This window comes from Pinus tabuliformis, chromosome 7, assembly GCF_031772625.1.
Source record: "Pinus tabuliformis cultivar Carrire ecotype Pingquan chromosome 7, CPIR1, whole genome shotgun sequence".
Classification (NCBI taxonomy): Eukaryota; Viridiplantae; Streptophyta; class Pinopsida; order Pinales; family Pinaceae; genus Pinus; species Pinus tabuliformis.
Window position 1 is genome coordinate 706,816,785 of NC_142293.1, and position 16,027 is coordinate 706,832,811.

The window sequence follows — 16,027 nt, forward strand, 5'->3', positions numbered from 1 at the left end:
CAATAAGATATACATCAAGTTAATTTGTGAGGATAAAAAGCACTTTTAAATAACATCTTATGAGTATCAACACATTTCCACACATCATCAAACAGAGCAAATAATTGACTGAACCATATCAAACCCTTTTTCTTGAGTCTGTCCCACTGCTTTCCTCAACCTAGCATATACGCGACTGTGTAGCTTCGAACTCGCATATATACGCGACTTGTCTTCATGAAACTTGCGTATGAGATTTAGAACAATGAGGTTTCACACTTTCAGCTCCCTCTAAGTCTGTCATGGCTATATACTCTGCTATGCCACATATTTCTGGCTGTACTTCCTTCTTCTTCCATATCTTTGACTATGATGATGTTTTCTCCTTTTGGTATGGTGCCCGTACTTTGTTCCTACATTCCTTTGCTATATGTCCAAACTTGTTACATGCATAACATCTTACATGTTTCATATTCCTTCTGTAACAGTCAATGGCTTTGTGACCAAACATATTGCAAGAAAAAAAATATCCCTTAAAGTACCTAGAATGTGATGATCTTTCTGTGTGGCAGTATTGCATCATTCTACTTCTGCATCTCACTACAATATGTCCAAGATTATGACATACATAACACTCAACATTATTCATTTGAGAAAATAACCGACTATCACTTCCATAGTTTGGAGTAAAAGATTTTCTTTTATGGATTTCTTTCCTTGGCTGTTGATGTGGTTGACTTCTTATCTCCTTGGTGAGCATTTCAGATTTTGCATTAGAGTTCCTTGCCTCACCCTGAGAGATAGATTCACCCTCAACATATTCATGAAAACCAAGACCAGTTTTGATAGCAAGGGATCTTTGACTACTAAGAATATCATCCAAAATATTAGTATTGTCTTGAAATCGTAACAGTTTATCCTTTTCTTCTAATTTACCTTTTAAGATATTTACCTCAACTTGATGTTACTCTTCCTTTTCTAGATGTTGTTTCTTCAAGATTTCTGCAGCCTCTCTTCCTTCTTCCACTTGTTTCCTTAATTTGAGAATCTCATTTTCTTGTTCTTTATCTACTTGAGGTAGTTCTTCATTCTGCTTATTTTTCAATGATATCACTTCATCTTGCAGCATTTGATGTACTTTGAAGGCACACTCCAGCTGAGCTTTTAATCTGGAAACTTCTTCTTGGAGGGCACTCTCTCTTTTGTTAAATAGATCTTGTTGATCTGATGCTACATTTGCTTGTTCATCTTCAATCTGAGGTGATTCAGAATCTGAATACTTGCTTCCACTTGACAGCAAGCTGTTTTTGTTCCTTTGAGTTGTCTTCTTCTTCTTATGCGCTTTCTTTCCCATTGTTCTACGGATCTCCTTCAAGCGATCAAACTTCTACCAAAGGACGTGCTCTAATTCCAATTTTTGGAAATAATACTGAAAGGGGGGGCGTGAATCAGTATTAGCAAATTAATAACTTTTTCTTTTCATACTCTGAATCATATACGCTACTTCAGTTAAGGGAACTTGTGTTTAATGCAACTAGCGTATATCCAGTAAATTTAATATTCAGTTAATTCATCATATGTTGATCTTTAATCAGTGCATTAGAACTTCATTAACCATATAAACAATAAATAGGTGCAGTAAAATAGAACACATCATCACACATAGGAAACACACATGATCACCATGATATAAGGTGGAAACCCAATGCGAGACAAAAACCACCTGCTGTCGTCTTCCTTTAATATAAGAAAAACATGTTTACAATCTTGTACTGGCGCAGACTCATACCAGTACGCAAGCACCCACCTGCAGAAGGCTACAACCTTCTCTCATTCTCCAGCTACCACTGGAAGGGAGATACAACCCCCTGGCTCTTGTACTAGCCGATATATTTACTAGTACGTAGGCGCCGGCCTACAGAAGGCTACGACCTTCTCTCTTTCCTCCAGGGACCACGTTTCATAAATTTTCAGACTGGATACTCCTAGATCACAACACCATAATCTGAAGGCCATGTTTCATCCAATTTTCATACTGGACCCATCAACAACATTGAAGCACAAAATCAATCACCACTGCAATACAACCATCAACCACATCTGCATCATCAATCTCTAAATTACCCACAACTGAATCAACCAATCAAAATACTGTCATCATAACACAGCCACCAGAACACAGAGCAGAACCTAGAACTCTACAACAACAACTAGATGCAACTGCAACTTCAAATATCATACTTCATACTGTATATGCGACTCTGATGAGCCAAACCAATGTGTATATGCACTTTTACCAAAGCTAACCCGTGTACATATCTGCAAATATTTACTCATAACTTTTGCAGCTATGCCAAAAATCAGTCATACCCAGATCATAACATTTATACAACAAAATATGCATCAGTAATTCAGATCTAGACTATCCATGATCAAACCACATAATACATTCCAAGCCTTAAGATCCTGTTCCATCGTCCATCATCATCCACATAGGTGCATCCTTAGTTCAGATCAAGCAAAGCATCACAAACCCATAACCAGCATGCTGGATCTCACACTTCATCAGATATTCAATCCTTGCACATCTTGCACACCCTGGCCTAATGATCTTCTCCTCCTTATATAGGTTTAGGCCTCTCTCAATACCATGGTCCAAAATCACGTAGGACCAATACCTTGGACCCAATACCTGGGGTCAATACCTCGGACCAAATACCATGGACCAATACCATGGATCAAAATACCATGGACCAAATACAATGGACCAAACTTAGTTTTCCAACATGTACGCACCTTTCCTTCTGTGAATGTGCATTTGTACGTTATACGCTTCTTTTGGTCTGTTAACCCGCATGTATATGATTCTTTGTCAAGGTGAACCTGTGTATACCTCTCTCTAATCATTAATTCTTTGCTCTTGACCTGCTGCACTATTATCTATCATCTAAGTGAGTTGCCATCAAGGACAACACCTGTATCATACCTATATCATAATGCCAACATCACCCTGCCTCCTTCAATAAACCGGTAGAAGAAGTCTAGGTTAGGTTGGGGGCTTGGTTCCTTTGTTTCAGCGTCTTCTTCTTTTGTTTCTTGCTGCTCCCCTACCTTTCCTTCCAATTTTTGTGCTTCTTGTAGTTTTTGCAAAGTTGTTAGGATATTCCGACACATAGGAAATAGTTAAGTTCAACTTGGTCTAGTATAGAGTTAGGTATAGAGTTAGGTAAAGTGTGTTTCTTTACCGTTGTACATTTTGTAACTTACAATCCGACGGTCACGATATGTAGTGATCCGACGGTTCACTCTCTCCTCGGTATTACCGACACTTGATCCGTGGCTTGACACCCGATTGGTCCATGAGTTCTATTTAAAGCGCATGGAGGGTCATTGTTTGGGTAATCCGTCTATGAGAGAAAGCTTATGTAAATTTTCATTCTTTGATTAATAAATTGCCTGAAGTGGCCACGTTGGCTCAGGCCATGGACTGTTTCCCTCTTTGAGGGTTTTAACCACGTCAAAAATACTGGTGTATTGATCTGTGATCTATTTATGAGTGGTGTCCTTTTGGTGTTCTTTCTGAGGAACTTATCCTGTAAATTCCTACATGGTATTAGAGCTATTTGAGGGCCGCGTCCGTTGGTGATCCAAATCTGAAGCCGGTAGAACTGCATCTGACTGCTGTTTCCTAGATCTGCTATTTCTGACTGCTTTCGGGCCGAGAGGACTACTCTGTTGTCTTCGGAGCATCTGTTCCAGTGAGGAACCCCTTTCGTTTCACGCGAAAAGGTTTCCGGTAGCCCTAGCTGCGTCTTTTTTAAGATCTAGAGGTATACAGTGTTTATTTGCAGTTTACTGTTATTTTCTCTCTGGTTATTTCGGTTTCTGTTTATTTAGCTTTTTTTATTACCGGATCTATACCTTTCATTTCTGCGTATGCTCTTTGCCCTGCGACTCTGTGCGATCTGGGCAAATCAGAAACAGAAAGGAAGTTTTTTTTCTCATGCGTATGCTCTTTTCCCTGCACCTTAGTGTGATCTTGGAAAATCAGAAACATTGAGAAAAATATTTAGTTTCCGGCTAAAGCTAACTTTGAGCCGTAAGGTTCATTTTTCTTTGCATATTCATGTTGGGTTTTGTGTTTTTGTTTTGTAGGAAAAAAGAGCTTTCTCAAGGCAAGCACGCAACCCAAGCCCCCCCCCCCCCTCTCTCTCTCTCTCTCACAAATTTTTTGTATAGCTCAATTGGTTCAAAGCTATTTTAAGAGAGTAGAGGTCTTGGGTTCAAATCTCCATTTTGTGGGGGCGTTTTTTTTCATTCCCGCACATTCACGCACTTTGCTGGCAACTTCAACAATTTTTTTTCAAAAAGCCATAACTTCTTCATCCGGAAGCCTTTTTCAGAGCCGTTTTTTTTAAAACAGCCTAATTTTTCGAGATCTATCCATTGGAACACTTAATTTCAGCATCTTCAGCTTCAATTTTTTTTTAAAATGGAAAGTCCATGCCAAGTCATTCTTGACAGCACTAACTACTTCCAATGGATATCCTACATGGAAGATTTACTTAGAAGTAAAGGTCTCTACAGAATAGCCACAGGCCAAGAGAAGAAACCAAAAGATGAAGACAAGGCTGCAAAATGGGAAAATAGACAAGATCAAGCACGTGGTTTGATAGGGATGTCTATTTCTCCTGATCTTAGATTCCATATTGCAGAACTTGATACTCCTCATGAAGCATTGGAACAAATCACTAAAGTTTTTGGGATTAAAAATGAAATTAGAACCCATCAACTTGAAAATGAGTTGCTTACATTGGATCCTAATAATTTTTCTTGCATTGAAGATTTCTTGTCCAAATTCAAGACCCTTAGATATCTCTTGGAAGGTGTTAAGGTTAAGAAAGAAGATAGTAACCTTATTTATTCCATCCTTACTAAGTTGGGACCAGCCTACTCTGTATTTGTTTCCACCTTCCATTCTACAAGGGAAGCTTTCATTTGTCAAGGAAAAGACTACAAGGCCCCTTCCTTTGACTCTTTTTGTGATTCTTTAATAAGAGAACAAGAAAAACTCTTACACCTTGGTCTTCTTAATCTTGGAAACTCTTCCAAGAAAGCATTAGCCGCCCAGTAGCAACCAAATTCAAAGAATCCTAAGAAGTCATATCCTAAAAAGAATGGTCCTAAACCAAACAAAGGTCCTAAGCAAACTCAGCCTCAAAATCAAAAATCATTTCAGCAAAATGATAAGACCAATAAAAACAAATGGAAGAAGACTGATAGACATTGTAACTTTTGTAATCGAGATGGCCACTTAGAATCTAAATGCTTTAAGAAGATGGAAGCCTTGGAAGCCGCAATGAAGAAACATAACATCCATGTGGAGCATTCTTCAACTTCAACTTCAACTTCATCTTCAGGAATGGCACTTTCTGCATGTCATTGTCAATCATCTCAGTCTGGTTATGCATTAAATGTATCTTCTTCTTCTCATTCTCATGAGTGGCTCATTGATTCTGGAGCCTCTTATCACATGGCCAAAAACAAAGCCATGTTTTCTTCTTTAAATGATTGTAACACCAAAAATATATATGTTGGTGATGATAGATCTCTTAATGTTGTAGGGACTGGAACTGTTCATCTAGACAATGGTCAGTTTAATGATGTATTATGTGTTCCAACCTTATCCTGCAACCTTCTATCTGTATATCAGATAACTCATTCAGGTGAAGGTAAAATTGTTGAATTTTCACCTCATGATGTTGTAATCAAGGATCTAAGAGATCCTAAACAGATTCTAGCTACTGGTATTGCTGATGATTCCACAAGGTTGTATAAGTTTCACAACTTTGGGTCATCAAATCTTCCCTCAGTATTTTTTGCTCATAATGATGAAGTGAGCAAACTTTGGCATGAGCGATTTGGTCACTTAAACTATCGCTCCCTTCAGCATCTATGTAAAGAAAATATGGTGACAGGTCTTCCTATGGTATCTTGCAGAGATGGTGTTTGTTCCGGATGTGTACTCGGAAAACATCATTGGGACAGTTTTGAAAAACGTGCCTCTTGGCACGCCTCAGCCCCTTTACAGCTTGTGCACAGTGATTTATGTGGTCCACTTCCTGTTGCTTCATTCTCTGGCTGCAAGCATTTCTTAACTTTCATTGATGATTTCTCCAGACGCACTTGGGTATACTTCTTAAAACTCAAGAGCGAAGTATTTAACACCTTTTTGGCCTTCAAAGCCTTTGTTGAAAAACAATCTGGACATCAAATTCTTAAGCTAAGAACTGATAATGGTGGAGAATATGTTAAAAACACATTCATCAACTTTTGCACCGAAAATGGAATTCAAATGCAACATATTGTTCCATACACTCCACAACAAAATGGTGTAGCTGAAAGGAAAAATCGCACCTTAAAGGAAATGGCTAATTGTATGCTGCAATCTAAAGGACTCAGTCTTAGTTTTTGGGCCGAAGCAATTAATTGTGCAAATTATATAATCAATCGCACTCCTACTAAGGTTCTAAAGAATATCACTCCAGAAGAAGCTTGGAGTTCCATTAAACCAGATGTAAGTCACTTTCGTGTTTTTGGAAGTGAAGCATGGGCCCATATTCCAGATGAAAAGCATAAAGCTTTAGAACCTAAGAGTGAGAAATGTACTTTTGTTGGATATTCTGAAGATGTAAAAGGTTATAGACTTATTCCATTTAAGTCCAAAAATGTTATCATTAGAAGAGATGTAAAATTTGATGAAAATAAATCGGCCTGCGAGCCTATTCCGGCGGATGTGCCACCTCTTCCTATCTCTTCTACTTTTGAAAACATTTCTTCTTCAGATGATGAAAGTGAGGATGAAAATCCTCCCCCACCTTCTCAGGATCCTCAACTTCCAAGATGGGTCCGTGCTACTCGGGATGCAGCAGGTGATCTTGCCGGTGATCCTACAGATCAGCGACGTACACGTTCTCAGTTTGAAAGAGCCTCTTCTTTACTGGCTCAAGCTCCAGTAAATCATGATCCTGACACTTTTGCAGAAGCTTCAGGCCATCCACATTGGGAAGCAGCTATGAATGAAGAATATCATTCATTGTTGGAAAATGATACATGGGATCTTGTTCCTCTACCAAAGGGACGCAAACTTGTTAGATGTAAATGGGTTTACAGAACCAAGTATGGACCAGATGGGAAAGTTGATAAACATAAAGCTCGTCTTGTTGCTAAGGGCTTTTCACAGGTTGAAGGCATTGACTACACTGAAACCTTCTCCCCTGTTGCCAAAATGAACTCTATCCGCCTTGTTCTTTCCCTTGCTGCCTCTTTAAAATGGGAAGTCCATCAGATGGATGTTAAATCTGCCTTCTTGCATGGGGACTTGCATGAAGAAATCTATATGGAACAACCCATTGGCTTCATCTAAACAGACTCCAGCCTTTTATGTCGACTTAAGAAATCTCTTTATGGTCTCAAGCAAGCTCCTCGGGCTTGGTATGCCAAAATGGATAGCTTTCTTTTAGAATCTAGCTTTTCTAGGTGTTATTCTGACAATACTGTCTACACCAAGAAAGTGGGCAACTCTCTTATCATCCTTGTTCTTTATGTTGATGATCTTATTCTTACTGGTAGTGATCCCAACCTTATAAACCATGTGAAGTCCAGCCTTAAAAAGAAATTTGAAATGACAGACTTAGGACACTTACACTATTTTCTCGATCTTCAAGTCTTGCAATCCAAGGAGGGTATTTCCCTTTCCCAGTCCAAGTATGCTTGTGATATTCTTCGTCATTTTCACATGGAAGACTGTAAGCCAGCCCCTTCTCCCTTTCAGTCTGGAGTCAAACTTTCAGTCTCTTGTACTTCTCCTGAAGTTGATGCTACCTTATACCGTCAACTTGTAGGAAAACTCTTGTATTTAACCCATACTCGTCCTGACCTTTCCTTTGTTGTTGGCCTTGTTGCTCGTTTTATGCAAAACCCCCGTGAAAGTCATTGGAAAGCAGCTAAAAGAATACTTCGTTATGTTCGAGGTACAGTACAGTTTGGGATTCATTACAGTGCCAAAGTAGCTCCTCTATTAGTTGGTTTCACTGATTCTGATTGGGCTGGTGACCCTGATGATCAGAAGTCTACTGCCAGTTATGTCTTCACTCTTGGTTCAGGAACTATTACATGGGCTTGTAAGAAACAGGCTGCCATTTCTCTTTCATCAGCAGAAGCAGAGTATCGTGGTGCCGTGGAAGCTAGTAAGGAAGCCTTGTGGCTTCGTCAGATCCTATCAGAGTTTGGCTTTGAGAAGCAGCATCCAACCACACTTTGGTGTGATAATCAAAGTGCCATTCAGCTATGCAAAGATCCAGTCCAGCATCAGCGCAGCAAACACATTGAACTACACATGCACTTCATCAGAAAGCTCATTCATGACCATGTTCTTGAAGTGCAATATTGTTCAACAGATGATTAGGTTGCAGACATCTTCACAAAGGCTCTCACAGAGGCGAAGTTCACTAAACTTCGATATATGCTTGGAGTTCAGGAAGTTGTCACTAAGGGGGGATAGGCTCTAGTGCCTCCTTCCTTCTCCTATTGTGTCATATTTGTAAATCCTTCAATCCTATCCCAAGTTGTTCTTAAGGGGGGATGTTAGGATATTCCGACACATAGGAAATAGTTAAGTTCAACTTGGTCTAGTATAGAGTTAGGTATAGAGTTAGGTAAAGTGTGTTTCTTTACCGTTGTACATTTTGTAACTTACAATCCGATGGTCACGATATGTAGTGATCCGATGGTTCACTCTCTCCTCGGTATTACCGACACTTGATCCGTGGCTTGACACCCGATTGGTCCATGAGTTCTAATTAAAGCGCATGGAGGGTCATTGTTCGGGTAATCCGTCTATGAGAGAAAGCTTATGTAAATTTTCATTCTTTGATTAATAAATTGCCTGAAGTGGCCACGTTGGCTCAGGCCGTGGACTGTTTCCCTCTTTGAGGGTTTTAACCACGTCAAAAATACTGGTGTATTGATCTGTGATCTATTTGTGAGCGGTGTCCTTTTGGTGTTCTTTCTGAGGAACTTATCCTGTAAATTCCTACAAAAGTATCCTGTAGGACTGTTTTTGCTTCCTGTAGGTTTTGCTGTGGATCTTGTAGGATGGCCTTACCCTTTAAGGAAGTTGATCTGGTACTAGGCATCCTTACATAGGTGATTGGTGACTTAGGGAAAGGCATTTGGTCTCTTCGTGTAGGGAAATCTTCAATCTCAATTGGAATTTTTGTTGATACTTGTGGCCTCCCTTGTTTGATTCTTGTGCTCTTTCTTGTTCTGAAATATAGTGGGGCTTGCCTCCTTCTTTTCCCTTTTTGCTTGATTGGGGTGCTGAGAGTAGTGAGGGCAGTTGCTGCCTTGCTCTCAGTAGCCTCTGGGGACACCCTAGGTAACTCCTCTTTTTGTTCTTCCCTTTCTATTTCAATGCCTTCTTCCTCTCTTTTTTTCTTGTCTCCTTCCTCTTACTGTTCTTCCTCATCTCCATTAGTTTCTTCCTTAGTTTCCTCTTTTGTTCCATCATCATCCTCCTTCTCTTCATCCTCTTCTTCTTTTGCTTAATCATGTTCCTTTGTATCAGTTTCTTCTTCATCCATCTCATCCTTATCTATCTTCGTATCTTCTTCTTCTTGTTTTTCCTCCTCCTCACTGACAGAGGAACTAACTTCATAAGTGAGGGTTCTGATGTCATCCTCTGCTAGCAAGTCTCTAAAGATTGACCATGTTATATGGATTCTGAGGTTTTGGAGGGCATTCTCAATGAGGATCCTGATAAACCCATGGTGAGCCAATTGTTGGGAATTCCCTTCCTTTACTTTGTTGTTGAAGTCTATGAGTGATTGCATCAAGAACTAAGGTATGTTGAGTCTTTGGTGAACTGGTGTTTCTACCCCAAATCTTAATTCTTCAAGGATCCTAAAATGGTAGCCATAAACAACACTATATCGACCTGTTATAGACATTTTTGTGCCTTACAGCAGTGAGCATGAAATGTCCATAATCCAAGGGATCCAAAGTCCCTAAAAGAGTTGTTCCTGCCCCTAAAGGAACAAGGTCAACCAATGACAGCTTCTCCCAGAAGTTCTCCACCAAAAACAACTCAAAAACAGTCAATTCAAGATCAATTCAGAAGCTCTTCTAGCTACCTGCGTTGCAGTGCACCCCAGTACACTAGCTGGGTGTGTTGCAATGCACCTAAAAGCACTACCAGGGTGCGCTGAGCGGGAAATGACAAATGGCAAACTCATTCAACGAGGTGGAAAGACCCTGGAAGCTTCCAGAATCTTCTCCAATGACACTTGCCTCAATGAATTCGACTAGTGATGAGTAAGAGGCTCTCAACCTCCAAGTGGAAGCAAGAACTGACAGAGAGAAGCCACAAGTCAAAACATAAGTTGACTCATCCTCTCTGCTTACATCTATATATGGATCTCTCACCCAGAGGTTCAGGAGGCTGGAATTTTGTACTTTGCAGAGAATTGTTGTTGGTTTGAGATTGAGATTAGTACATTGGGTGATTTATGCTTTGTTGGAGGAGAGGAAGGGATTCCTTTGCTGGGAGGTAGATGCTGGATCGGAACTCACTTGGTTGTATCTCCTCTTGGACTTTCTTATTCTATCAATAAACTATTTGAGTTTCTCCTACATGCTATGTATCAATGATCAGGGAAAATTTTAAGAACCCCCCTAAATTTATAAATATAATAAATGGGCGAATCTCCATGGTATATAGGAAAAATGGAAGGCAATTTTATCAATAATATAATATGTATATATAATTTTTTGGCGAATCTCTCACCAGGCATGGCGAATATTTTACTCAATTATAAAATCTTGTAAGATCTTGGCGAGTCTTTCACTAAATAATAAAACTTTGTAAAGTCCTAGTGAATCTTAGCATAGGCTACATGCTGGTTTAATTCCCCCATTTAAATAGGCTACATTCCAGGTGAATACCATGGGTCAATACCATGTGCCATTTTGGTGAATACCATGGGTCAATACCATGTGCCATTTTTATTTTTATTAATTCTAATATTAGGGTTAATAATGGTTTTTTGCATGGTATTAATAACAATCTAGTCCATGGTATTTGTCCCATAGTATTTTGGCCATAGGTTTCACCTAAAGATAACCCATTTTTTGAGTGTTCGTAAATATAAGGTGACTTATGGAGTAAATATAAAAAAATGTTTTATTTGTTTACCATACCTCTCATTTATTTATATTTTTATTAATTTACGATACCTCTTTTACAAATATGGTATTTGGCCCATAGGATTCACTTAAATAAAACCTCTTTCTTGAGCCTTCATAAATAGAACGAGGGTTATGGACTAAATATAAAAAGAGGTTTTATTTATTTACGATACGTCTAGTTTATTTATATTTTTATTTATTTACCATACCGTTTGAGTAAGTATAAAAAGACGTTTTATTTATTTACCATACCTCCACTTTACTTATATTTTTATTTGTTTACACCATTACATGTATATAAGGTGACTTATGGATTAAATATAAAAAATGTTTTATTTATTTACCATACCTCTCATTTATTTATATTTTTATTAATTTACCATACCTCTTTTATAAATATGGTATTTGGCCCATACGATTCACTTAAATAAAACCTATTCTTGAAAATGGGCGAATGGATTCACTAAAATAAAACCTATTCTTGAAAATGGGCGAATGGAAGGTTGTAAGTCCTAATTTCAAGGGCTAAATTTACCTTTTTTACCCTCTCCCTTAAAATAAGGTGGGCTATTTGAGGTGATTTGTAAAAATGTACTATGATACAAAATATTCGCCCACTAAAAATTTAAAACCCCTTAATTTCGCCAAAGGGCGAACATTCGCCCCTAAAATTATCCTTGCCAATGATGTTTTGTTATGCTTACATGTTTAGCTTAATCTGATCTTGAGCTTTTTATGAATGTATATCTATATCTTCGTGTAGTTTCTCTCTCTTGTGATCTTGCAGGAATTCGGTGAAGCTGGGCCGGTGAAGGAGCAAGGAGCTGAGAGCCACTGAAGAGAGGAGTGATTGGATCAACAAACTAGCGGAAGACATAGGTTAGTTACATCCTTTCTCCTCATTTACATTTCATAAAGAAGAAATACTCAATTAGTTTTCCTTGTTTGTTGCTAAGGCACTATCACACCTTAGAGTGGGATAGGGGCATTCCGAATGGATACTTTTCCCAACAACAAATTGGCGACTCCACTGGGGAACGTATCTTGTTAGTTTATTTGTGTTTCTATTGTTGTTCTTCTCATAAACTTAGGAGTGCCGAATCGAACTGCATTTGCCATTTACAAATGCAAAGTAGAGATCTGCTACTCTAGTCCATTCACTGGGCCTGTTTTTATGATCTGAACAGCTGATCCACAAGTGCTCTAACAGCCCTTTGTGATAGATCTTAGTCCTCCTTTAAATCATCCCTCTAATTGTACCTAATTGATAGCTTTTATCCGGCCAAAAACTGTAGATTAAACTGCAAACCATGACCCAGAACCCAGAAACAATTCTCGTTTCTGCTTCAGCGCAGACTCTGTGAAAAGGTTCTGCATTTCAACGCAGGTCCCGTGAAGGATACCTGCGCTGAAGTTCAGTTTCTCTATGCTGAGGGTGCGCTGATCAGCCTTTGCCTTGTGCAGCTGTGGTTCCCTGCTTCCTTTTGCTTAGTTTTATCTCTGTTTTTTGCAGCCTGTTATCAGTCAGTGTACCTATCTGAAACCCCTTTTCTTTGCCTCAATTCCGCCTCAGTTGTATAAAGAAACTGTATTTGTTCTTTGTGTATTTGTTACATCATTTGCAGTTTCCCATTACAAAAGTAAACTAGTCATACTGTCGCCCTTAGATCTAGACCTGTCGTAAGTGTCGTTTTGATCTTAGGAGTGAGTTTGTTTGCTGTTCACAGTTGATTAAGCTTTTACTTTTGTCGTTTGGTTTGAATTTATGCATTTCTAGTGTCAAAACAAGTAAATCATAAAGTGTCGTAATCGTCTTTTTGATTTCGAAAAAGGAACTTGTTTATGTTTTTCACTTGAAATTGAATTCAAATTTGTACAACAACTTTCTTTTTAGGCATCAATATTAAGAAAGTGAAAACAAATACATGCATATGTGCATTTGCATTTTGACAGTTTGTATGTTGATTTAGGAAAAGTGCATTTACAGTGTGCTCTATGCTCTTTGAGAAAAGATTGTGTCTTTCTTTTCCCCTTGTAGCTAGGATTTTCATTGTTGAAAAGAGATAAATGCTTGCTTATCATCTTTAGACTGCATTTAGGAATTGTATCATACATCTCGTGGTGATCCAAAAAGGCAAACTTCTAAGAAAGATCAACCTAAAATAAATTGAATGAACTTAACAACGCTTTGTAACTTAACGCACAACATAGAGGTCTAGGCTAGAGACGTGTTCCGGCGTCGTAAAACCTGGTGACTGTCGATCTCGCTGATGGTTGGGTGATTCCTCCTGAGAGACGATAAGCGCCAGTACGGATTGTGCTCCCACGTACCGTCGAGTATATATTGGGAGACCCCTATAGGCATAAAACCTTTATCCTTAGGAAGCCGTGTCGGCCGTCCTACTGATCGCAATGCACTGAACACAGCATTCGGGAAGATTGACCGCTCGTACCTTAAAAAGTATTCTGCGGTTTTGCGAAAAGTTTGGCACACCCTCTACCTAGAACTCCAGAGCAGTTCCTTTTGGCCTTTTTCAGACTCTATAATGGAAAAAGTCCATCCGAGCATTTGTCACTTCGGGCTCGTTAAAACATCGAAGGAGACTAGAGTCATCTTTTGCTTTTTCTCGACTCTTTAAAATTGAAAAAGCAAGTTGTGTCTAAGCATTGTTAAAATTTATTTTAAACGGAATATTCATACCCTTTTTCCTGTGTTGATCTTTAGGTTGAGAAAATGGAGCCCACCAACCAAGGAATTCCCCTTGGTGGAAATCCTAGTCCCTTCTCCTCTTGGGGAGATGTTGGTGTGCCCCATATGGCCACATTGTCGCTTCCAGGACTGACAATTGGCTTGCCGGTCTGGCTCGTCTCAACCAATGTCGTTCAGAACACCACTATTCCTGAACAGTCGAATCAGCAGTTAGACCAGTCCAAAGTTACCCACCAGCCTTCTACTTCCTCTAATTCTTCCTCTCCTCCTTCCTCTTCGCTTGACGGAACTGGTAAAACAAAAAACCAAGTTCCTAAGGAGAAGAAGGAAAAGAAGAAGAAAGAGAAGAAGAAGAAGGAGCCAAAAGCGACTGGGGGCAAACAAGTGTCGTCTAACAAAAATCCACACACAGCACTGACTAGGCCTAAATCGCCATGTGTCATATGCAAGGGAGACCATTTCCACAGAGATTGTCCCTGCATCCCTCGGATACTAAGGGACTGGTCTCCCCGTTTGCACAATCCGGTGGCATCAACCTCTGATAGCCATGTTGAATGCATACCGTCAACTAGCAAAAGTGAAGTCCCTGGACAAAAAGGGAGAGCTAGATCTCCCTGTAGACTGTGCGAAGGCAACCACACCATCCACCGTTGTCCCTTCTTAGACGAAGCGAAAAGAGTTTTGGATGATCGTCCGGTTTCACCGTTACGACTTCCTCCTGGATATAAAAAACTCTTGCCGAGTCCTTCGTTAGTTGAAAATCCAGCTGGCCCGCTCAAGTGGTCAGCTGAAGCGTCGGTCATTGAAGATGAACCAGCTGAATCCATACCCGACGAAAGTCAAAAGGTCGAGGCGGCAGTTGACCCGGTCTTGCCTTCAGAGGTTTTGTCTTCGAATGATATAGTCACTGAAGAGGATAAAGATGACACCATCTAAATTCTCTTCATCAACACAGACTCCGATGAGCACGGGGGCAATTCCCCCATTCCTTTATCGCAGGAAGGAAGTTCGTCAGAGCGATACTCGGCCGTTTACTCGGTCCCACCACCAAGCAACCTAGTTGTTTCCTTTGACTGGAACCAACTAGGTAGACCCCGTTTGCTAGCAAGTATACCATTCAGAATTATCATCCAAATATACAGAATGGTCATGGCTGGCACCATCATTGATGAGGGGGCATCTGTGAGTATCCTTTCCTCTATTGCTTGGAAAGCGCTTGGTTCGCCAACGCTTTTGCCTGAAATGAGAAATCTGACAGGCTTTGATAAAGGAACCAGTCGACCTTTAGGGATCCTCCCCAATGTGCCCATAACATTGAAAGGGAAGACCGTTCAAATGAACGTGATGGTCGTTCAAGGACCCTTGGATTATAACCTACTCCTTGGACGAGACTATATATATTGCATGGGAGCCATCGTCTCCTCACTCTTTAGAGTAATGTGTTTTCCGCACGAAGGAAGAGTGGTCAAGCTCGTGGACCAGCTTTCATTTCCCGGATCACGCATCGCAAATAGTCATATACCATCCCTAAATGGTCTCTTCACGCAAGAAATGTCTCAACCCACGGTCCGTCCTCCCGATGAGCGCGAGTAATTCGGAAGGATATGACTGGAACCCAGGGGGCATGCGTCCTGGTCTGCTTCGGCAGGAAAACTTTGGGTATAGGGTAGGTTTCCGCGGGAGAATATGACTAGTCCGTACCCTGTCCGTGATTGGAAGAGGGGTTGTTCTAGAATAAGATTCTTTTGTCAAAGTTATGTGTTTGGCACTCGTTGTCACTCACCTTTGTCTATCTCGGTAGACATCGCCGAAGAAGTGTTTTGTTTGAAAGATTAACAAGACAATCTTTGGGTAACCTGAAAGAGGTAGGCCTCTCTCGGTAAAACAATTGTTTTGGCGGAAGTGAAGTAGAGGTAACCTTGAAACTCTGTTTTATACCTGGGGGCATGCAAACCTTTTGGAGTGCAAGCAAAGAGCGATTATTTATCTGTTTTTTGGGTTAGTCGTTTCCTAACTTGCATAAAGAAAGGATGCGGGGCATAGCTTTGTAAGGCGCAAGCTCCATAAAAAATGGAATCTTACATGAGACAT